A 25622-nucleotide genomic window follows, 5' to 3' on the forward strand; every position below is an offset into this window, starting at 1 on the left:
ACAACACCAGCCCTTTAGAACTAGAGTTTGACACCTCATTATTTCCTTTGTCTCCGTTAACTTTTTTTTTTTTTTAATACAGAGCAGATTAACATATTTTAAGGATCATCTGACCAGTTTCATTCATGTTTGACACATCCAGTTCGGCAGGCTACGGCGAGAGCCAGAAGATCTGTCTTTTTCTTAATTTGATCCTGAAAGTCTCTGAAACAGCTGGTTTTGTGTGCATTAGTTCATCCAGGAGGCATTTAGTGCTCATTTGATGACCTGTTTTGTTTTATTTTCTTTAAATAAGGTCTGGTCTCCTGCCTGTTTTAGCGTTGTCTCTGCTGCAACAAAACTGATTCACAAAGCTACATTACTTCCTCAGTATGTCATTAAGGTCTGCAGGGGCCTGATTAATAAGTATCATTTTGATTCAGGTGTGTTGAACTAGTCTAAAATCTGCAGGATACCAGCCCTCAGGGAATGAACTTGGACACCACTGCATATAGTCATAAAATGTAGAGGTAAAATATTTAAACAACACTCCATACCAGTAGGTGGCGGTAATGATACTTAATGTTTTGATTTTTTTGTTTTGCCAACTGCCATTAAAAATCAAGAAGAAGAAGAAAAAATATTTGCTAGAAACACTGATGTCAAAAACTGTACAGTCAGTCATCCTATCAGGTTGTGGATGCTCAACAGATGTGCAGACATAAAGGGAGGGAAAAACAACTTTTTTAATTGATCACTTACTTTACAGCCAGCAGGCACCTCTGATCTTAAATTTTAGTGATCACCAGGAAGAAACTTGGCTCTCTTTCACCAGTAGGCACCATCTGGTGGACAACAGAACCTCAGCTTCAGGGGGCTACCCACACCCCGGAGGACGCCACCCAAAGACACAAGCAAGAGGCTGATCATAAAAGGTACTTACTTTACACTCTGAGATAATCCCATCATTTTCTGATTGTATATATTTTTTTTATGCACAGCATATTCTATCTATTTGTCTTGTGTTCTGCATTTTGATAGTTTTATTTATTTGAAACTCTTCTTCTGGCATTGTTTATCTCTTTTAAATAGCCAAAATATAAAAAAAAAAGTTATGGGTTTAATTGTCCCAGTGGAACCATTGGCACATGAATTCAGCTCCAAAAAAAAAAAAGAGTCTAAAAGGGAAGCAGGTGGTTGTAATGAAAAATTACAGTGGAATGCCAAGGAAAACAGTGTAGCTCCCAAAATCTGAAAAATAGTAGAGACAAAGAGTGTCATCTTATCTTACTTCAGGTTGTCAAACAAAAACAATGTTTAACGTATTTCCTTTAAAAGTGATTCTTCCTCTAAGTGACATTTGAAAGATTTGATAATTCAAGATTGTGTTTAAGATGTGATTGTGAGTCTTTTTAATGCTTTTGTGTTTTGGTCTGAAAGAGGTCTTTCCAAGTTAAACAATAAATTATCCTTAAGCTAAATTATAATTAAAACTGAAGTTATATTTGGGGATTATCAAAAGAGAAGCACTTTCTTGCTGACTGTGTAATGCACAGGAAAGTCACAGGATCTCATTAAGGATGCATTGCAATCTGTTCACACACCGGCCATAAAATACTTAATACATGTAAACTGCCTTATTTTCCACATATAGTACATTTTAAACGAAAAGCCTCATCGGGACGTAATCTGAAGTCTGTCAGTGACTCTTTATTTGTGAAACAATTTACCTAATGCAGATTGCTTATGGAGGAAGCCACCTGTGAAGGCTTTGAAAGATTTTTGGACACATTTATATGATTATTATTAAACATTCAGTTTTAGCTTGAATGATTTCAGTTTTTCAACATCTATTTGCTTTTTTGATCCTCATGCTTTCACTCCAGGACGTTCTTGATGAAATAAGACTTCAATTTAGGCCTATGTTTTGGTACTATAAAATAATTGGAATGCATATCTGTAACATTGTTCATGAAACATCGGATTTTTATTTTTTCCCCAGAGCTTTGATTGCTCTGTGAGGAACCTTTATGCATTGAATAAAGCTGTCTGCCAAGATGAATGGCTTCATACATGTTGACGACCTTTAAATGTGATAAATTTTTCCTCTCATTTGTTTTCTCACTTAGAAAATGAAAGCCAAATTGTAATGCTCTGTCCAGGGTTTAAAAACAGCAGCTGATGCCTGTGAGAAATTGCCAGATAACAAAATTCAAACAAGATAGTCATTATTTCTGTAGGGCAGATGTGAAACTATTTGTTCAATAACAATTCAACTTTTAAAAGAAAAAAAAAATTGGCTTTGCAATCAGTCTTTCCATATTGCATGAAGTTTTGTTATAATTCTCCAAAGACGCACATTATATTTAGCAATTATTTATACTTTAACAGTTCCTTGGAAGAGTAGTAGTAGCAGCAGAACATTTTCTGTATCCTTCAACAGATTTGTACCTCAATACAATCCTGTTTCAGAGGTCAGCAGAGAATCCGACGCCTGGTCTTTGTGCTTATATGCAGGTGAGTGGCTTTGAATAAACTCCAGTCAACTGAATATACTTGCAGATAGATTCCATTCAAGTTGTAGAAACAACTCAAGGGTGATCAGTGAGAACAGCTCAATTGTTACCTTCATGACAAAAGTTGTGAATTCTTGTGTAAATGTGATTTTTTTTTTTTTTTTTTTTTTTTTTTTTTTTTTTGGTTTTTGTTTTCAGAGGGGAATTTATGAATTTTGAGGAAAGATATTAATCTAATCTAATTTGGAATAAGGCTGCTACATATAAAGCTACTGTGCATCTTCAAATATTAGAATAAGTCAGAATTGTGCGTCGTTTTTGTCTGTCACTTTGTGCGAGTCGTCAGGCCCTTTCTCTTTAGGCACTTCCGTTAGAGCAGCGAGTGTCCCCTTCATTTGGTTTGCTGAGACGCAGTGTATTATCTGCAGACAGTTTCCGAAGCACCCCACTGGTGACAGCCCAAACACTGTCTTTGTGTTCACTCTCTGTCTCACACATTATTAAGAGTGGGATTGGTGCTGGTTGTTGACAGGAGCCTGTCAGGACTTGTAATTTCTCAAGTGGAATACATGCAACTGAAAGGGTTAATTACTCCAAAAAAAAAAAAGAAAAAAAAAAGACCCCTTCTTGCCTCACAATTCCCGTCGCAGCCAATCACGTCCAAGACGTGTACAAATCAAACGTGTGATGGCAGCTCTGCTGCGTGGCGACAGTTGCTGTGATGGAGGCTTGGCTGGCAGGATGTGCACGTCCTGCTGTTTGTCTCTTTGAGTTGGTTGGCAGGCTGGTGGTGCAGTCCCCCCTTTCTCTTTTACTGCTGTTCATTCATAGCCAGAGGATAATAAATGTGTTCTTTGAATTACCAACAGACTGCATCGGCCTTGCTTGTGTTTGTGCTTCATTAAAGCTTGGAGTCGTAAAAATGGAAGCCGTTTGTCTGCTGTTCAAACACTAACACAGAAGTAGGTTAATATTTAATCCAAGTAATTAGATGGGGAAAACGCAGTATAAACTGGGCTGACGATTGTTTATAATTGTGAGAAACTTTTTATTACTGATTTGATTAAGCCAGAGATGGCTTGACAACCTGCCTGAGGAGTACTCCTCCTCCTCCTCTTCTCCCTTTGCAGGTGAAGAAGGGTGTATGGCACCGCAAACCTGAAAGAATAATGGGGGATATGGAATATAAATGGAACCAAAAGGAGGAAGACCCTTTGCCTTACTGAGTTGCCAAAAGTTCAATGAGATTGTCAACATTTGGTTGGGAAATGTTTTTGTTTAGTTTCGGCACTGTGGAAGTTATGAAAACTTAAATCTCTAAAATACCATTGGTCGGTTTTCAAAATTAAGCAAAATGCTGATCAGCAACTATAGGAAGTGCTTGATTTCTGTAACACTTTTAAAGATTATTTTTATTGATTTGAGATTTTTTTTGGGATAAAATGTAAATAGAACAATCTATAAAATTTTCTAATGAGAAACAAACATCTTAGAGTACGCTCCTGGGAGATTCAGCTATCTTGACATTTTGTTAGTATTTGACCAATACTTTATCAAAACACTTAAATACACTATAGTAACTTTATTTTTTCGTGGACACATTTGGCTTCGGTTTTTCTTAAGCAAGCTTCAGAAATAATGAAGACAGCTGCAGGATTAATAACAGTCTGCAGAACGTTAAGGCACATACGAACTATGTTTGCTTCTTGGAGGAGACTCGCGGTTCTCAATGGCATATTTTAACCGTGAGCTGAATTAATATAAAAGAAAGGCATCAAGAAATTGATTCAGCATAAATGCGGTCACCTAGTAAATGTCATAATTTATGAAGTTTGCATGATGTAATCAACAAAACTTAAAAAGGTGTCAGTTTTTCTTTTTCTTTTTTTTTTAGTTGCCAGGACAAGACAAACTTTGATGATCTTTTGTTTTAGACCTTAAATGATCATTTTTAACCAAAGTGTTCATGTAGTTTAAATATTATGGTGACCTGCAGTCAAAGCTTGTTAATAACATCCATCATGCTGCTCTCTGAACTGCTTTTATGTAGTTTGCTTTAGACTAGTGTGACCTTTTTCCCTGCATCAGATTCACAGATGCATTTTCTCACATCAGGTGCGCAACCTGTGATTACGGCCGCAACGAGCAGAACTGCTTAAACAGGCAGATATGACCGTGACAGACTGGAATACAGCAGGGAAGGCATGCATTTTTGAATTGTATCTGTAAATTTGTGAATGACGTACTGTTAATGTGAAACAATAACTTTATGATTTAGGAATATCATAGACTCCGGGGATGACATTTATTCTACTGGAGGAACACGCTATTATTTTCCTTTATGATTATTTGCCTCTGTGGAGGCCCATATGGAAGATGGTAAAGTTTGCATATTCCCTGATGCATTAAGATCTGAGTTGCAGGAATTTTTTTTTTATTATATTATTATGCTTTTTATGTTCGATGCTACAGAATTTACATCGGTGATGCTTTGGGTGCTTGCCATGGTAAGAATAATTCTTACAGTAAACAACAAAATCAGCATTATATCACTGAAACGTCTGTTTCTTTCCCAAAAGAAGAAAAGAGCATTGTTCAGGAGGGCAATGGAGAGATTATGTTTGGTGCCAATTTCCCCAAGGTAATGTTCATTGTGTTTTAGTATATGTTGTTCCATAGCAACCAACATGAAAAGCTTTTATTGATTTTCCTCAGAAGCAAATTAGGCCTCACCCAGGAGCAGACATGCAATTCACTCTTGGCGGCTTTTGTTGCACCGTGAGCAACCTTCAGCAGATATTTCTTCTCCTCTGTAATTACCACAGGTTACCTGAATGGCATGTCGCAGAGTGAGCTGCCCTCATAATTACCTGTCAGCAGTTTTAAGGTTTTGCTCATTGATTAGATCATGATCGCTAACAGGACGTGAAATCTCGCTGTCTTGCATTTATATAGGTAACAATAAATCCAGGTTTTATATCACCAGCAGAGACTGCTTGCATTTTTCTACTCAAATGGGCAAAATAAACCATGCGGGAGAATAACATTATCGGAGAACAGCAGGAGATCTTTTCAGTTTGCTTGAATTTCTTTTTTTGCCGGATTTTGCCAGAAATATGACCACTGATCTTGGGCTAAATTTACTTCGGAGTTTTTAAAAGAACCTGAATGAGACGTACCGCATGTCAGTTCAAAGCAGATTTATCCGTGTAGTGTCGAACAATAAATGTCATCTGGAGACACTTTACAAAACTCGGCGGTCCAATCTAATAAAGTGACTACATAGGTCCAAAATCAGTTTAGATCAATCCATTTCATTCCAGTCCAATAATATAGTTTTCCAGAGTAAATTACAATAGAGTGGTACTCTTTCCATTTTCAGAAGGGTTAGGAATGCTTTTGCATGGTACTGTAAATTATGTTAAAATCAAGAAGCAAAATGTTACATGGCGGAATTGCACTCGGCATTGTGTTTTGTTCATTATATCAGCAAAATAGCTATGAAAATCTACTAAAACAAATTGGTATTAGAGCAGCACAGCTGGCAAACAAAATATTCTAACGACGGATAACTCTTGCTCATTACCTAATGTCTTAAACAGATTAATGTGCAAAATTGTTTATTGATTTATTTACAAAAGCCTGTTAATCCACAAGCAAACAAAATCTTTCAGAGTCTTAGCCGTTGTGGCGTTTTAATATCACAAAGGGATTAGGAGGATGATTGCTGTGTATTAGTTTAGATCTCTTAGAGCATTATATTGTGCCATTTTAAAAACCTTGAAAAAAATGAATAATTTTATATCACTGCCTGATCAAACCTGAAGAAAGAAACAGTGCACCAAATATTCAGATACTTACTACTGTGGCTCCTTTGTTCAGTTGCATCGTGTCTTAGGGAATGCAATGAATCTAGGTGGACAGGTGGGTCTGTAGCCACAGGCATGTGAACCTGAAGCAGCTCTGTGATCCAGACCTTGTGCCTGGGAGACTTGGCGGATGTGCAGCGGTCTCTCCCCTTCCCTCCATCTCTACTGCTCCCCAAACACAGTTGTTCATGAATATGGATGGCAAGCAAAGGCTCCCTGGCATCATTAATGTGCCACAAGCCCATATAAATCACATCACCATAAAATCTCCAAATGCTCTGATAGGGAAGGTAACAACTAGCTGGAGTTAACACGACAAATAATTTATGAAGATAAAAACCGAGTGGGGTGTTGGTTAGCGTCTTGTTCCACGGTTTGATTAGTCCCTAAATGACTTTGCAGTTGTGTAATGGGTTTAAAAGCCGTAGATAGCTCGTGTTACAAGGTCGGCCGCAGTCACACCCGCGCGTCTTTACTGAGATGCTGAAAAGCACTTGTGCACAGATGACACAAAATCCACACAGCATTGGGAAAAAGATCCAATCTTTAGTTTAATGAAAGACATAAAACATTATACTGTCTCCAATGTGGTAAACTATTACAATAGCGTTTCCTTACAAATCGTATAATCACTTTATGTTATGGTACATAAAATAGTGTAAACTATAAGTGCAGGTAACCGGAATTAAGTCCTAAGTGTGTAAGGGTATTTTGAATTGCTAGTAATTGACAGGATGTATTCAATGGCGTGGAAAAAAAGTTTGTAGGTGGTAAATGGTGCTTGTCGTGTCAGTTTGTCGAAACAAAGACGAGTTCTGACAGGGGAGTCAAGCGTGCAAAACCAGGACCCATTTCAAAGCAGATATTTTCCAACCTGAAGTGACCCCAGTCTTTGTTTCTATTTTGTTCTTTTATTATTTTTTTATTTCTCTTCCCATTATTTTATTTGACTTTACATTTCATTACTTTAACAGCATGCATCATGCACATCATTCAGCCACATTTCATATTAGCATCACCTGAAAAGCAGGTGGACTGAAGACGCTAAAAGTGGAGCGCTTCTTCCACGACGGTCAGTAACTTTGTGTCTGGTTCACAGTGATGACTGCATCAAAACGAGCAGGTTACTCAGAGTAGATCCGCTTCTCTTCCACGTCAAAAAGAGTGGGGAGATGGTTTGGGAATCTGAGGAAGATGCCCACTGGGGAATTCCCTTTTGGAGGGTCTCCAGGCAAGGAGATCCTAAGGCAGAATCAGAACATGCCAGAGCCACTGTGTCTCCCTTCTGGCTAAGAAACTCCTTAGTTGAAGGAAGGTGAAGGTGTCACTGAGGCAAGGGAAATCTGCGATGTATGTTTTCCCTACAAACTAAGGCCACTCTTCTACGTTCTTTTGAATTCAGTGTAAACAGGAGGAAGTTTATTTGGAAGAAATGCTATAACCCTCACCCATATTCAGTGTCTACTGTATGGTAAGTTTTACTACTAGGTTATATCACCTCTTCAAAACATCACATAGGCTCGATGAAAGGAAATGCTGTGTTTGATGGATGAGTCCTCTCCACTCAAACTCAGCCATAAATATGAAGTGCTTCAAGCACCTCCTCTCTTCTCAGTAACTTCAGACAAAGTTCCTTGCAGGGGGTCTGCAGTGAGTTCTGGGGGATAAAGGTGGGGGGGGGCTGCCACAGTGCCATCTCTCTTCAGTTTTGCCTTTGAAAGAAGCCATGTAAAATTCATTGTTTTCACCCTGCAAAAGATGGATCAAGATTTCTGAAGCTCATCTCTAAGGTGAAGAGAGAGATGGTGGCAGGTCTTTGTGCTGGGATGTTTTTCTTCTATCTACCATATTTTCCAATAAAAGCTAGTATCCATGATTCAAATTCTCAGATAATATATTTCATAATCAATTATAGAAGCTGGTTGTTTTATTTAAAGGAGTTAAAAGTATTTTTTTTATATATTTCAGGGTTGCAATAGACATTGAAAAGTTGAGACAAATGCATGTTTCCCATTGTGTGTTGCAATTTTTTTTCAGGAGCTAGGAACTGTGAAAAGCTGCATTGCATCTGGTTGTGCTTGCTCTAAATTATTTGCAAAATATTCAATTACAGGGATTGCAAAATGATTTAAATCTCCTGAACTCTTTTTTTTATATATAACAGCCAAGAACAACAATCAATATTTTCACAATTTCATATCAAAGACCATCACAAAGTGGTACCAAATTGTAAAAAGGAAATAAATATATACATATGTGTATTATTATTATTATTATTATTATTATTATTATTATTATTATTATTATTTATTTTTACATAACAGAGCATTGGATGTCTGTGGCATGTATTTCTATTCAATCTGTCTGAGCTACTACTTTTTGGAGAAGCTCTTTTCACTTGTGGTGTTGTGGTGCAGGTTCTTTGTCTAGAGACTGACATTTACGCATTTCCTCAAATTCAGTCAGATTGGCTGGAAAGCATCTGTGAAGGTCCTTATTTCAAGTCTGGCCATTTATTTAATTAAGGCAAATTCTAATCTTGTCTGACTGGGGCAGTTTTTTTATTTCTATTTTTTTTTCAGGTCTTTGCCATGTCAGCTACAAGGCTTGTGCCAAACTGATTGCTTGTTTATATTTTACTTAATTAAAGGCTAAAATTGTAGATTGTGCAATTCATTCCGGTGGATGTTGTTGAATAATTGAATCACGGTTTAAACTACTGCTCAACTTTATTCCACACGCTGTTTGTTTTCCAAATAAACCTTTCAGCTTACATTTGAGTTTATTTCAGTGTGCCAGAACACCCTTTCAGATTTTTAATTGTTAAAAAAAAATCTTCAAAAGAACTTCCCATCATGCAGTTGAACAGATCTGGTTGCTTCTCCAAGGCACTGTATGTTTTTAATTTGTATTTTACACATCTTTAAATTAATACTGCAAAAATAGTTTTAATCACAACCAACATTTGGCTAATTGTTTAATGTGTGTGTGTGTGTTATTGTGCAGCTGGCTGCTGTGCAACCATTGTAATGAGTGTTTTATTATTGGGTGTGCTGCTTCTTTCTTCATGTTTGATCAGGCAGTGAATTCCTCGGAGACTCTGTTTACGAGCAAATCCTCTGTTTAAAACGATAGAAACCAGCAAATTTGCTGAAAATGATACCCCCTAACTCAATTAAGACAATTTTAGAGCAATCCTTGCCCACTTTATAGCAAATTACATTAGCTGAAGCCATATTCGGTTATTAAGCAGATGATGTAATTACAACTACAGGTTGGCTGTTAAAGCTATTATCAAGCTGAGTGAATATTCCCTGATCAAATTAGGATGGTGAACTTCAACCCCTCTGCTTTGTCTAAAACAAGATTTATCTTTGCAGGCCATGGCTACTCCTCGATTTACCCTTGACTTGTCTCTCACAGCGATATTGGTTTCCAATGATCTCTCACTGGCTTCTCTTAAATCTAACTTTGTCATGACTTGAGTCCATTAAATTATCTGCTTTCAAACCTTAACATGCATGATTTATCACTACAGCTGAACAATCAGATGTTTGACTATGTCATAGCGGAGACGTATTTAGGGAAAATTGTTCCCAAAAGAGAAATAATTAATAATAATTTGGTATATTCTCTTCTCCAACCATTACTGCTTCATTAGAGAAGGTGAACAAGTCATGTTTTCATTGTCAGGTGGTTTTACTCCCGGATAGGGGTCATTATTATTGCCCTGGGTGAGGATTATGGGAGACCTAACAAGATATACATTTGGGTGAAGATGTAGGTAAAGGAAGGCTGGGCATGAATTGACTTCCTAAATGTAATTACACCCACTCAAGGGAGCGAAGGAGACAGAGATGGGCTGGGGATTTGAGGGTGGGATGTGACAGCCTCACAATAGACAGCAGAGGACTGTCAGCAGACCTGCCTCTCAGGTTGCGGGTCCCCCTCATGGCCTTGGGACCCAAACGGTAGATTAAACATCCTGGCCTGGGGGCCTGGATCTGGCAAACCAAAACATGGCAGAGAAGTTGACATTCAAATAATAGGTCACGAGGAAGATGCATATTAGTCATTGGTATTCTAGTGCTCTGCTAAGCACAACCGCAGGATCAGCTTCCATTCATTAACTGAAGCAGATTTAAATAGCTCTGCGATGCTCTATTCCATGTTTAACGTTTTGAAGACTTTAGTAATCTGTTGGTATAAAAGTAGGAGCTACCGAGTGCCCACTATGTGAATGGCACTCCCACCCACAAAATGAATGCAAAGATTGGAAAAGAAAAGCTCTTTGATGAGGGGCAGGACCCAGCCCCCCCCCAATCACACTTCTTCCCTCCCTTCTCATCTTCCTTGCCCTGTGGAGTTAATCTGACTGAGGGGGGAGGGGGTAGCGGGTGGGCAGCATCAGTCAATTTACACATGCAGCAGCAGCTTCTCGTGCACGGTGCCGTCTACTCCGTCATGCCTGTGTACTCCCCCCCTTCCAGCTCTTTATGTGTAGACTTGTTTTCCCACATCTGTGTGTGCAGTATTTCTTTCTGCATGCATTATAGAGGAAGTCTATCATGTACAGTGAGGTGGAGGAGAGTCCAGCCACAGAAGGTGCGATGAGTGAGCGTAAAGGCTTCAGGAGGGGTATAAGGAGAGCTCGTGAAATTCAAACTACCGGTACACAAATTTCTTGTCAAAGTGAAGATTGTCTTGCGAAGCACTATAGTGTGATTGCAATAGTATGTTGGCAAAATTCTTGTCAGTCACTCTGGAGTCCATGCAGAACAGAACAGAGTTTTGTGTATTTTTTTTTTTTAATCATTGTTTTAAACTAAAACAATCTATCTTTACCAATCATGATGCCAAATAAGGATAAGTAAGGTGAAGAATTATTGAGGCGATCTGGTCAATATTTTTATTGAAGCAGAAAGAATATACCTCTGTGTACTTATGTGTACAATTTTTGCAAGTCATCTCATCATTGCAACAATACTGCATATTTTATATTTTTCTGGTATTAAGCAGCCATAGTTTTTGAGTTCACATCTATCTAAAACGATTCTTGTGACTTTATTCTAAACCATCCAAACACCTGTTCTTTTGTGTATGTTGTCTTTACTGTAAAGCCACAAAGGACAATATATAAGTAAAGGGATATGTTTTATCCACACTAAAATTGTTAATCTTAGGTGCTAATAATTAGCCCATCTTTGTGAGTCTACCAAAACAAACGTATGTTGTTCACTTTTTAGTAATTTTAGTCTTGCCATTAAGAAGCCATGGTTCTGCTTCCTGCTGCTGTTTGCTCGATAAAACCTCCAAAGTGATTTCTCACAGTTTGGGAGGAAATCCAAACAATGTGGCCCATCAATTTTTCTCCACCAGGCTTGGCTAGATCCATTAAATCAAAGTTCATCTCAGTCTGACGTTAATTATTTAATGAATGGCATCTGGACTTTGTGTGGCTGTGCATGCCGCTGAGCTGAGGCACACACAGAGCCATTTGTGGCTGTGCACGCACCATCTGAGATGTTTGTTGTTTATTGCATTTGTTAAAAATGTGTATTTTTCCAATAGAGCATGGAGGGCAGCCTGTTTTGTTCTCTGCAACCTAATTAGAACATCGAAACCTCATAGATTCATATGTAGAGATAGTCCTCTTTTTCAGATTTTTAGGCCAGTCTCTTCTAAGCTGCTGGTCAAAGGTGAAGGAGAAAAGACCCCTCCTCATTTACACAATGATGCTTCAGCACTTTGCGCGCCTCCCCATGTCAATAAGAGCCTGCCACCACCTCGAGCAGCCTGTCAGAGTCAATAGACTTAACTGACATGACATGTCCTGCACCAGGGATTGAATTACAGGCCACTTCTCTGCCATGATTGTCTTGCTGTCATACCCGTGTTAATCTTGTTGTGGGCGCTGTCCATCACATCGTCATAGGATGCAACAAAGAAATAAAAGAGCAAATTATATATTTTTTATATTGTTTTAGGAAATCCATTTGGTACTGTTGGTAAAGGAGCTTTAACTTCTATGGCAAAAAAAGATTAGATTATGGTCAACATGAGAATCTCAAAAATGTTACAAGCAGTTTTTATCAATCATATTTTTTATTTTAAAACATAAACTCAAACCGAACGATATAATAAACACCTTCTGAGTTCAATAGTAGCATTCTGACACTAGCTGGTTGATTAGTCTGCTTGAGTCTTGAGCTTGCAGTCAGCTGCTTAATTAAGAGTGATGCAGGACCAGGAAAGAACCCAGCAACACTCTTCATCTCTCTGGAGAATCCCAAGGTGTACTACCAGGCACGTATGGTCATCTCAACCAGTTCTTGGTCTGATATTTGTAGCAAGAGTTCTACATATCATCTTTCAGTGTTTCCAGTAAGTGTCTAGACATCTACTTATATTTTGCCACGAAATGGTTTTCTTTTGACAAAAAAACTTTATTTGTAACCATAGAAAGGGGCCAACGTTCAGCTGGTGCAATACCCCACATCATCATAATTATGATAGTTCCTTCCTGTTGACTCCAAAGGCTCTTTACATGCCAGAAAAGTGTAATTTTGAGACAAAAAACACAAATGCCAGATGTCATTTATGTTATGTACTTGCAATATTTTTTTTTCTGGCTCTAAAATGTAATCATGCAGGTCCTTTAAATTGGGGTATATTATGGGAAGCTGCAGCAAGGTGAGGTGGACCAGAAAAACATGCACAAATATCTGCAGTATAAATATGTATCAGTCCATGGATAAACTATTTATGTAATGTATACAGTATTTTCATGTGCTCAAGCTGCTGCACCACGTTTTCAGTGAATGATTACTTGGAATGTGCAGTATGCAGTAATTGCCGTGAAGAGGTGCTGTGCACTGAATTATAATTGCTGGGTGTGAATAAATACTCACTAGAGATCTGAATTGTAAGGTATTTTCATGTAATAACTGATATTTACAGTAAACTCTAGTGCTGGTATAATTCACCCTATATAAAAATATCAGCTGAGTTCAGCTTCTAAGCTTGTGTAAAACTTAAATCCAGTGCAGTATAAAACCTACAAATACACAATATAATACTTGATATTCACAGCCTGGGATGCTTCAAATATAGATTTTTTTTTTTCTGGTGTTTTTATGCAAAACAACAAAACAACAAACCTGCTGGCTACAGTGCAAAAAGTGAAAGCACAGAGTACAGCTGTATGCCTGTGCAGTGTCTATTCTGTGTTTTTCCTCAGAATTTGCATCAGTTCCCACATAAGCCAATGGTAAACGTGTGGTTTCCTGCAATATAAAAACGCTTAAACTGCACTCAGCAGTATGAGGTTGCTCTCTCATCTAATCAGAGTAAATGCCTCACAAGTGTAAATTTCCTTTTACAGCCTGTCAGGCCTCAGGAAAATACACAGCAGCACAACTTCAGAGGAACTCCTTGACGGCTGTAATTCACCTGCCGCAGTTTTCAAAACCTCGTAGCTCACCTTGGCCCTCTCGTCTTTGCCTGGCCTGGCACGTGTTATTTAACGTGGAGATGAATGGTCGTTTGGGCGCTGCTCATGTGTCACGGCGTAAGTCGTGATAAATAACACGAGCTGGGCTGACGACGCACGGGACAGTAAAGAGTAGAGATGCCAACATCTACGCGGGCTCATCCCAGCGCGGTGTAATTTTGCAAGTCGTTAAATCACTGCCAGAGAAATATGACTCCAAGGTTATTGAGCGTCGTCGCGTGAGTGATAGAGATGATGACGGGGGGACGCACCAGCCCGAGTTTCCCCACAAATGAGATTCAACAGCGTGTCATCTCATTGGCCGTACCCGAGGAGCAGAATGAGAACCGTTTGAATAGAACTGAATTGTGTCCGCAAATTCAATGTTTGAAAGATTTTGAGAATCTTACAGCCGTCTGTGAAAGTTTTCACATCGCATAAACTTTTTCACATCTTTTTTTTTCATTTCAACCACAAGCTTCAGTGTGTTTCGACCTGGATTTTGTGTGAGAAGAAGCTTAAAGTAGTGCATAAGCGAATGTGTTTTGAAATGTGTTTAAAACATTCAAAGCTTGTTACTTTGTACATTTCAAGTTGGATTGAACATTTCATGGTTACAAAGATTATATTGCACAAGATTTGATTTTAGGGTTTTAGAGTAAAGCGAACACGTTTCAGATTTTTCATTTGTAAAAAATATTTAAACCATGCATAATCTTTTTTCTCCCACCTCACAATTAGGCACTACTTTGTGTTGGTCTCTTAAATAAAACGCATTGAAGTTTGTAGCTATAACATGATAAAATGTGAGAATGTTTAAGGGATATATATATGTTTTGACAAGAGACTGAAAGATTTTTATTTATTAATTTTTTTTTACTACTTGAAAGTCTCTGTTTCTGGGAATGTGTGTTTGTGTTTTGCTGGGCACTGCTTTTCTCCTACATAATAGAGAGGAAAACAAAAAAGGGGTGAGGTGATAGGGTTTGGTTGTAAAGTGTGAGGAGAAGAAGGCGGGGTGTGCCATCCAATTTGTGATGGACCAGATGCTGTAGCCTCCAGCGAGGTATTTTACCCCAAACGGTACCTGTAAAAACTCCATCTGTTGAAATAGAGCCTGGAATATGTCAGCTTTAGCTGAGGGCTCTCTTGCTGTGCTCAAGCTGACTGTCTGGCTCGGTGTTGTCAGCTGTACCCCATGGGCTCAGAGGGAGAGAGAGAGAGAGAGAGAGACAGAGAGAGAGGGACATGCTGCGGTTGCAGTCTGACAGCAGGGCTGTGGCAGCTGCAACCTGAATCAAGAACGAGACATGAAAGGGGGCTGGGGTCCTAACATAACATGGATCCAGGGTTGTTGAATGTCAGGATGTTTGGAGAGACTGCAAATACCCTTTTCGTTTAAATGTCGCAAAAAGGTGCCATAACTGTATAGCTGCAACATTTGCTCTTTCCTTTGAAAACAATGGCCAGTAAGCCACTGGCCAAATGTGACGGCTGCCAATCTGTCCTCTCATGTTAGGGACAAGTCAAAAGTTCATAGTACATGGCAGTCTGGCATTTGGTTTGAAACATGTTATGCATCCACACCAGCTAGTATTAAAATGAGTCAAAAAGTTTTGAAGTGACATCTGGACTTATCTTTACCTCAGATTTGTTTGGTGATGACTTTATTGTGACTTGGAAAACAAAGAGGAGCTGCTGCTGGCTATAAGTACAATATGTGGAAATATGCCATGTTTCAAAAATATTTCTGCTGATAAAAAAACTTGGATTATATAGTGGAAGCCAAATTAGCACAACACAGTTTTATCAAGGTAAAACTGTTTTAAAATCTACAGATGTTTAGCTACAAATGACAAGCATCAGTAGGTATTCTCTGCCACAGCAGACAGCCTGACTAATAGACCAGCTCTTTTGTTATACTCAATGGTATGGAGTAGATTAGCAAAATAATATTCTCAGCAACAAATATTGCTGAGAATCCTAATTAGTCACTTCAGAATGTTATAACAGCTAAACTGAAGACACAAAGGCATAAATTCTTCAAACATTTCCCTAGTTAGATTATTGGATTAAAAAGTGACTAAACCAAAAATGCCTGGTTTAAGGGAATCACTGCACATGTCATGTTTTCACGGAGCTTGATCCATAGCTGAAGAGCAAAGTGACTGAATGTTGTATCTATGTGATTAGTTCTAGTCCTGGGAACACTGAGTGTAATCTGAGTGGTGTAAATCATTTACAGCATTTCTGTTTAATACCGTTTTTTTCTGGATCTTGGTGGGTTGTACGTTTGGGTAAATTACAAGAAAGGTTTCATTTGGAAATACTGCAACGAAACCCAAAGGCAACACAATATCTATATTTTATTTCCATTTTGTCTAAGTAAAGATTTCATTTTAAAGTTTCACAGCTACCTTAAGCTCTAGAATCGCGTTTAAAGAAGCATCGTTTTCCCACCCGTGGCGGTACTTTTTGTGTGTCCATGTGTGTCTTATGGAAATAATCAATCCCCACAGCAGTAATCAATGGAGGGCGAAGTATGCGGTAATTTTGCTAATTAAAAGCTGGGGGCACCAGACAACTCAGTGTTGGATCCTTGGTTTAGAGGTGGCATAATTATCCGCTATAGCTTGCGAAATGGCTGATGGGGATTTCCTGCCTGGGCTGGAGAGCATTGAATATTCATCAGGCATTGTTAAATGGTGTTTGTAGACATATTTCCACTTCAGGTGATTTACCACTGCTCTTCAGTCACTCATCCAAAGAAACATTAGAGGGGAAAACTCCATAGGCTGCAGCATGGAGAGCATAGTTTAGAGCATGCAGTTGACAAGAATCACATCTTGTCAACATTCAAGCACCAAGAAATGTGATGTCCTGTTTCTCAAAATGAAAAAAACACTAATTAGCAGTCATATGTTGAGACTAAGTAGGCTTAGAGTGAAAGCTCAAATCAAACAGGAACACAAGGGATGAATTATCTCTAATTTAAAGCCGTTTCGATGGTAAACCTGAGCACGGTGGAGCATATGGCAGACAATTCAGCAGTATTTTCATTGCGTTCAAAAACAGACTCCGGCATCACGCCACATTTCAGCCGTGTGCACTTTACTGAAGATAAATATAGCGCAGAACCACAATGAGGGTGTAAATCGCTACATAATTACATTAGCCAGAAAACAAAACCCTGTGTGAAAATTTGCCTCCATATGCGCCTAAAGAGTAACACCTACCTGCTTAATTCACTCAAATATCTGTTTAGCGCTTTAGCCCACTGAATTTGGTTTCATTTTTGGAACATAATGAAGTGTTTCCTAAATATCATTTGCTCAGAGGCTGTGGGTATGCTTAGTAAATGCTAATTTGAGCCAGGAAGAGAGTTAAACATGGTAGACAGGCTGGTGTGATGACATTGCTTTACTCATTGGTGCTTCATCTGGAGCCAAAATGGCATGAAAGACCCGGAATGAGCATATAAATGTTGTATCTCTTTGGAAACATAGTGTTTTAAGATTGATTGAACATTTTCGTTTAGTGTTTGTGTCTTTCTGTTTGTGTAGTGATTGTAATTAATTTGCTACATAGTCATTAAAAGTCAATTAGCACAATCCTAACTGAGACTGTTTATATGCATTTAGTTTCTGTCATGTTTACAAAGCAATGACTATTTATAGTCCAAGTACATCTCATTCGTCTTAAAATGCAATATCCAAAACCAACTCTACCCAGAATTTTTTTTGTTTCGCATTCGATAATATGATGTGTATCTGTATTAGAAATGGAAACGATGAATGCTGATTTGCAGCTGTGTGTGTTTTGGCATGAACAATCTGCATTGGTGTGTCAGGAACCAACATCTTTGATCATGTACTAATTAATTTTTCATACAAAATATATTGATAAATATTTCTCCTGATTTGCTGTCGCTTTCTGCTTTTTAACTGGCGAGCCTCAGTAACATGCTAATTTGATTCCACAGGAGGATATCACTGTGGGTAACATGCACTCACGTTTGGATTTCGTCACACAATTTTCCCCACAGATTACGACAATGTCTGCTTGACCTCAAGGCTCACAATTATGTCTAAATTTTCCGTTTTTTTTTTTTTAATTCTTGCAACATCCTCGTGCAGAAGGAGGGATCTAATTGCTAGTCTGAGAGAGACGATAGCGACGTCTGATGTGTTATCTCAAAAACATCATAAAAGCTGATGAAAACACCATTTTATGAACCCAAAATTTCATTTTAACTTTTACCGTGGGGGCTATCTATTCACCATGACAGAATTTAAGAAATGCAAAAAGACAACAGAAGATTTGGTGCAACAATGAACTGAGAAAGGAGAATACTTTTATCTCTATCTTTATTTCCAAATTTGGTAACAAGAATCCAATTTTACCACAGATGAATATTGCATTTTTTCCTTCTTTTGAATAGATTTGCTAAAAAAAAAAAAAAAAAAAGTTATTCCTGATTAATTCTTTATGAAAAACTTCCTGTTTGGCAGTGCTGAACTGTTTTCCTTGGCATTAAGGTGAGGGCCAGCTGGACTTTAAGTCTTATCTCAGATCTCTCACTCCATCCTGCTGTGAAGTGCTTGTATAATGTCAACTCTTATCCCGTCTTAGTCCCAGCAGGTTTTCTGCACTACCTTCAACTCGACTGGCTCATTTCACAGGAAGAGAGAGTTTGTACGAGAAATTTGAAGGATGCTGAAATGTTTTAATTAAAGGACCTTCTTCAGAGGAGGGAGGCTCAGAGGGTGAGAGCTGGACCATAGGGTGAGGGGCATCTGCCCTCACAAGTACAGAGACAGATGGGCACCTTTGTGGGGTCCTTTTTATGTTAATGAATGTTAAGATCAGATTATTTTTAGAACCTGTAAGCACAAGTGAATAAGAATATGAAAAGAAAAAAGATGGGCGTGTTCCGTTTTGTAACTTTGTGCATAAGTGAAAAGCAACAAAGACCTTGGTACAGAGAGTTTATTACTGTGAAGTGGAAGGAAAGTAAATTATTTTATCATTCATAGAATCTAATTAGACTTTAATTAGGAATCTAATTAAATTCCTAATTTTATTTATTTCTTGTCTTTGAGCTTTTGTAAACCTGTTTGAATTGTTAAGTTTCTTTCCAGTATCCTACCATTCCCAAACCATGATACTGCCACCTACAAATGGAGATTTCACGCCTCTGTGTCGTTTGACTTTTCCATTACACATAAGACATTTAGCTGAAAGATAAATTAATAGACTTCTTTTCTCATCATGCTGACCATCCAGAGCAAATTTACACTGATGCATCCATCCACATTCCTGAATGGGTACACATTTATAAAAACTTTGAGATCTGGACACCTTAATTGGCAGGAAGGAAGGTTGTAAAATAAGTGACGAGCTTAAACTCAGTAAGTTGCGCTGGAGTGTCGTTGTGAAGGGCGCTGAGTGCAAATTGTTGTCACACTTTAGATTTTTATACTTTTCCCTCCACTTGACAATTATGCACCTATTTATATCATCTTTCACAAAAGACAAAATCCCCCAAAATACATTGAAATTTGTGGTTATATCATGACAAAATGTTAAAGGGGTGCACAATAGTTTTCCAGGACACAGTAGGCCTATAAATGACGTGACCAAAACATAAACATAGACATGCAAGACCAGGATGCTGCGTCTCGCCAGCAAATCCAAAATTGCTATTCATTTTCACAAATGAAATGACTTTTGGCCTTGTAGATATATTGCAGTCTATCATGAGAATGAGCTGTCATTATATTGTGGTTTAATTTTTTCAGGAGATTAGTTCTATCAAAAACAACGAGGGGAACACAATTTCAGTCTTAAGAATAATCATCTTCACGGACTGGAACTGTTTTGTGGTTTTAGGAAATAAAATGAGAAATATGACAATTGGTTCCTAAGTAAAACTGACATGTTTTCTGTTTCAAATCATTTTTGAACAAATTAAATGCCAATTTTAGAAGCCTTTGTTGCACAGGGCACATTCTCCCATTTTGATTCTAATCAAAAGGAATGAGAACATTAGCGATAATTGTGTATATCCTGTTATTTTTTTCCATGTAATACATACTGTATATGGGTGTATTATGTCATTGTTAATTCATGAAAACTTCTGATGAATTATAGATGCCCTCTGAGGCCAGCGCCCTTGTGCCTACATGTGGTATTGAGAGAATAGCAGATCTTATTAGACCAGTTGGCTTTGGTGTCAGACTAGAAGCTCTTTTTGCTGCTGTTGCACATCTCTTACACCCGCCTGTGTGTTTTTCTCCTGCTTTCTGTATAATATGCAGCGTTTCTTTATATAAGGAAGACAAAAATATGTCTTCTTTCGAAATGTATCAACTTACTTTAATGGTGAAATGCAATCCAAATAAACATCGTTTTGGTTTTGCATTGAAATTATAAATAATTGCTCTATCAAGTAAGATATAATTAGCATACTTGTTAATTATCTCTCGTCATTATATTCTGTTGTGTATAAAATAAGGATAATTAAGGATTTAGAGTGGAAATTATTTCCACTTGTAGGTGAGACTGGCCTCAAGCAAACTGGAGGCTGTGGCCTTTGCATCTTTAAGAGTAATAATAATAAGAATAATCAAGACCATTATCTCCCTAAGCAAGAGGGGTTTCCTGCCCTTTTCAAGAGAAATTTCCATAAATATAGCTAATTGTTAAGGGGGTGTGGGGGGGACCAGTGCATCTGAAATAATTAAAGGAGAGCGTATGAGGGTGAAGACAATGACGTTAAAGGAGGCTTGAATAATGAAACCATCTTCAGGTGATTTTCTGCAGACAGCTGGAGCCTAAGTAAGCGGGTAGAATGGGTTCTGATGTGATTATTTGATTCCCATTCATTCTGAAATTATTGTTAGATGAGTCATCTTTATACTCCCATCTTACTATTGTCTGTCTGTATTGTGTTTCACTGGCAGGATCAAATTGGCTCCAGCACTGCCGTTCTGCATATTTAACACTAACATAAATAATTTGATCACCAGCCAAGCTACTACTAATGTTTTGAAATGTCACAGTAAGTTAAACCATTGACATGATCTACTCCTTGATTAATTTAAGCTTCTAATCCTTAAATGGACCCATAAATATGGAGAAAATAAAAAAAAAGCACTGTTACTGTCTGCTTGTTATATTTGGTAACCCAAAAATAACTTTGTTAGCAACTCCAAATATTCTTGTTGTTCTGTTCAACCCACTCTTCATTAGCCTTAACATTACATGTCTGTTATTTTTATCCATACTTAAGTAGAGCACACTTGCAGGGCAGATGCATAATGCTATTTGAAACTAGTAAATGTTTGCACACCTGAGGTTCCGGTGCTCCCATTTCAGAAAATTTACAACAAAAATAACCTTCCCAAGCAAGTTTAATCAAATATTAATCAAACGGTAAAAGATTCTTCCCTAACTTCTGCGCTTGCTGTTTGTGGGTAAAATGAGAACAACTGTGACCGGATGCAAAAACTGGCTCTCAGTTACTCTAACCTGTGAGACTTTATGGGCGGGATTCCTCATGTGGGTATTTTAAGTAAATTGTTTTGTGATTTTGCTGCAGAAATAAAGCGAATGGTGCGAGAAAAATGGAGCTGATCCCACTGCTTCATGAATTCTGGTTTTAGTTGTCTTGACATAATCCGACACTTTCACTAAAAGGCAACACAGTTAATATAACCGTAAACCTAGTAAATTACAAGGAGCAATTTTACAGAATAATCCATTTTAATATCAGTGTGAGGTGACTAGGCTGTAAATACAGAGGCTAGCTGCAGTGATGCATGGCTGCTGGGAAAAAAAACAAACTCTTTCTGGTGTCTTAGAAATGGAATTAAACCCAGGGTCAAGATCTCATTTCTCTGCATTGTTCTTGCTCTCTTTTGGCTTCTGGTGATTTCTCGGGTTTATGTTGTGTGACATGTAGTGTTAACCCCACTCATTTCAGCTTTGCCTGCTCCCTCTCTGTTTCGAGTGAATTGCTCTCAAGCTCTCAAAGCAATAATAAACAGCTCAGCTGCGCACACAACTGAGTATTTCTCCAGAGCTTGAAAACTTTGTCAGTTTTAGTGCAATACAGATTTTCACAGGGCATGTCAACCGCTTTTAACCTGCTTGACAGGTCTTTTTATTACAGAAAGCACCTCTAATTGTACCTCTAAAAGATCAAAATGGATCTCAAGTGTTTTAAGAGTCACTCATCCTGACTGATCCTCAGTGAATGTGAGGTCTGTGAAGAGGAGCTCCCATCGGCGGCAGACACGGAGCTAGATGCAAAATATTACTTCGCCCCTTAATGAAGCTGCTATAATCATACTTGTGCAGGACGGTCGTTTCTCATTAGCACACCAGTTGAAGAAATGCAGTGCTGTTCTTTGATGTTGTCAAAGATCCTCACAACAGTGTTCAGAACAAAGCCTGTCTTCCTTTGAGACAAGGGAGGATGACGCTTCCTCCTTAAGCTAGAAGTCTTTGTTTTGCTCCTCAGACAAATTATACCAAAACCTTTTGAAAAACATATGAAAAACAAAAAAAGATTGAAATATTGCAGTGAATGAGATATCATAATTGTATGCGAGACATCTTAATGTTTAAAAATCTAATTAGTCTTTTTAAAGGAAACCTATTACTTTTATCATTCTGTCTGAAAAGTAAATCCTGTCACAGATCTACATTGCATTAATGGATTGAGGATTATTTTGTGATTATATATTAGATCTCAGACCAATGTAATTGTTAATTAAGAATACATAAACATGGTCAGCTGTTTCTCTGAAACTCAAAAGCAAATTGTAAGATATTAAATATCTGGTTGAAATGAGAGATTATCCCAGCTACCATAAACTTTTCAATGAAATATTTAACGAGATGGTTAAGGCTTGGTTAGTCAGACCATGATGTCTTGGTTCATTTGGTCGACTAGTCAGTCCACCTTGGCCATTTGTTTGCCAATCATCATCATCTACTCTTCATCACTGACTCATCTCCTAGAAGCACACAGAAGTTAGGTTTTTTTTTGACACACCCATTCGTAAGTACATTTATTCATACCAATGGCAAAAACAATTGTTCTTTTAAGCAATCAATACATGCATATATTCTAGTGGTAGAGAATTCAAAAACAAAGCTGCCATTACTTTTCTGGTCTCAAATGTACTAATAAATGAAGGGGGAGCGATTTTACCCTTAAAAGCAAGAATCTTTCAAGGTGCTTTGAAATGACATATTTGAGTCCAATGCAACACACTGGTAGAGGGAAAGAAGCAGAGCAAAAATGTTTGTTAAAATTAAGGAACTAACACTTATTTGCCTTGACGCATTTTAGATTGTCTGGCGGGGTTTTGGTCACACATGGAAGCTCCCTACATTGGAGCTGATTAAAAGGCACCACCACTCTGCTGCCTTCATCAGGGCAGCTGCAGGGAATAATACCAAACACAGGCTTTTGTAATTGTTTGCATACCTGTAGGGCAGTGGAATTTGGTTAGCTAGCACTGTTTACTTACTGCGCATGAAAGGAAACAATTATAGAAAGTAAAGGGGGGCTGGGGGGAATTAATTTAAGCTTTGACTGTCATGCAGCCTACTGCTCCCACTTAGAGCTTTGTGTCTGAAATTTTTTGAGTGTTATCGGTGTTTGAAAAACAATGTGGAGGCAATGAAAGGGGAAGGTGACAGCTTTCTCTTCGACACGAGGCAGGTTGTTGCAGAGAATAATACATGATGCAGAAGTCATTCTGCTATGAACTAACTTTCCCCTCTCATTCAATGTCACCAACAGCAGTGGGAGCTCTTGAAATGAAAGCACACTATTTTTTGAGAAAACTGTGTTATGTTTATCTAAATGTAAAGGAGCTCTTCAGAGCCAGAGATTTTATTATCAATGTACCATTCACTCTTAGTCCACCTGTCCATACATTTACCTCTGACTTGCATTAACTGACTAAAATCATTCTCTGCTTTTTCAGACACCAGTTTCTTTCAAAGCATGCTGAAGCCTCTTTGGTGAAATCCCACAATGTTGGAGCAAACACTCATAATATTTAGGTTGATTTTGTTATTTACTGACATCCCATTAAACCAATAGATAAAGGAAAAGGTTAAAATACATTCAATTAAAGATAGAAACATAAAAAGAGTTCAGCCCTTACGTTTTTACATCAAAATTTAACTTGACAATCGAATACAGCGCCAAGACTCTAATAGGAGCCCACAATGTCAGCCTTCTCATTGTGAATGCTGCTTGCTTCCAAAAGTCTGACTCTAAAATCAATGATGAGCCCCTTTCATTTTAGTCACTTTAAGATTACACCACTTAGCAAAGACAGGTCACTGTGACCTGATTCTGAACGCTTCACAGGGGACAGGAGGACTGTGTCATCAGGACATGGTGCAAAGGAAAAGCTACCTTGAGACGTTCTGCAGCTATCTGTGTACATTTTAAAAAACAGAATGTGAGCAGGACACAGCCTTGTGGTGAGCCTGAACTTGAATATGTACATGTGCAAACCCCTCCTGCCCCCCACTGGACCCTGTTAGAAAGAAGATCCAACAGCAACAGTGAAAGCTGGTCTGGTAATTCAAAAGGAAATAAAAGGTCGTCGATTAAAATGCAGAAAATGTGGCAAATGAAATCCTTGCATGCAACTTTGGTTTCTCCAAGGCATTTTGGAATCCAAATTGAAAAGCTTTACATCTTTGACATCTTGACCAGATTGGTAAGCAAGATGCCCCTATAGATGCCTTAGTTTGGCATCTATAGGGGTGAAAGTAGTTTTAAATTCTCGGGGGTACAATGACAAAAAAAAAAAAAAAAAAAAAAAGAATAAAATAAAATAAAAAAATACTTGGGTTGTTGGTAAAGAAACTAAAGCCCTTTTCACACTGCAGGGTCTGGCCTGGCCCGGCTCGGACCCGGTCCCATTGGTGCTATGACCCTGGTCGTTTTGCATTGAGCATGTCACGTAAACCTACCCGTTAAATCTACCCGTTGCTAAAGCTACCAAGGCGATCTCACACAGAGAAAACTAAATAGAATGCGATGTTTATAGTCTAAAAAGAGGAGCCTGCAGTTTATCTTGACGAAATAAATAAAGGTGCACAAGATAATTAGATCGTGACATGCGCAGTGCGCTGCGGCTGCACAACCAATGTGGACGCGGCTCTGCCGCTGCAAAGAATTAAACTCACCCTGCGGTTTTAACAAATGAAGCTGAAGACGCCCAGAGGGAGAGCGGCGCTCAGAAGCGCGGTAGACACAAGACCTGTGTGTTTTAGGGAAGTGAAACCACGCAAAAAAAAAAATCCTTGTATTAGTGCTGCACAAGGTAAAAAAAAAAAGTTAAAGTATCGGTTTGGTTCAGGCAGATACAACTGCCCGATGAACTATTTCATGAGTATTTCATGATCAATTGAAATTTGAAAATGTTTTATTGATTTTTTCTGTTGTTCTTTAATAAAGTTATGAACGTTTAGAGGAGGACTTGCTGGTCTCAGCGTCCTGGCGGCGTTCAGTTTGTCACCTAATGCCGAGATCGACTCAAAATCTTCCGCGACCGACGTGTTGCACCCCTGCTCTAACAAATCACGAACAGTTCAGAAACTATATGAAATGATTAAGCTGTGTTTTGGATTCTTGAAAAGCTAATCAATCACAGCTGATTATTGGGTCCACTCACGGCTGCACAGTGAACTCATTGATTTCTTTGTACAGCCGCTCCCCTCTCT

General features: G+C 38.3%; 1 long non-coding RNA gene across 1 annotated transcript in view; it reads left to right on the top strand.

Annotated features, from left to right (window-relative positions):
- The first annotated feature begins 640 nt into the window (after window positions 1-640).
- The window catches only part of LOC106948470 (uncharacterized), an 82456-nt gene continuing 57474 nt past the window's right edge, over window positions 641-25622 (top strand). Inside the window, exon 1 of the long non-coding RNA XR_001425180.1 lies at window positions 641-914. This is a non-coding gene — a long non-coding RNA (uncharacterized LOC106948470). The remainder of the gene's footprint in view (window positions 915-25622) is intronic.

The sequence above is a fragment of the Poecilia latipinna genome, unplaced genomic scaffold, assembly GCF_001443285.1.
Source record: "Poecilia latipinna isolate Pla-1442-1.1 unplaced genomic scaffold, P_latipinna-1.0 Scaffold290, whole genome shotgun sequence".
Classification (NCBI taxonomy): Eukaryota; Metazoa; Chordata; class Actinopteri; order Cyprinodontiformes; family Poeciliidae; genus Poecilia; species Poecilia latipinna.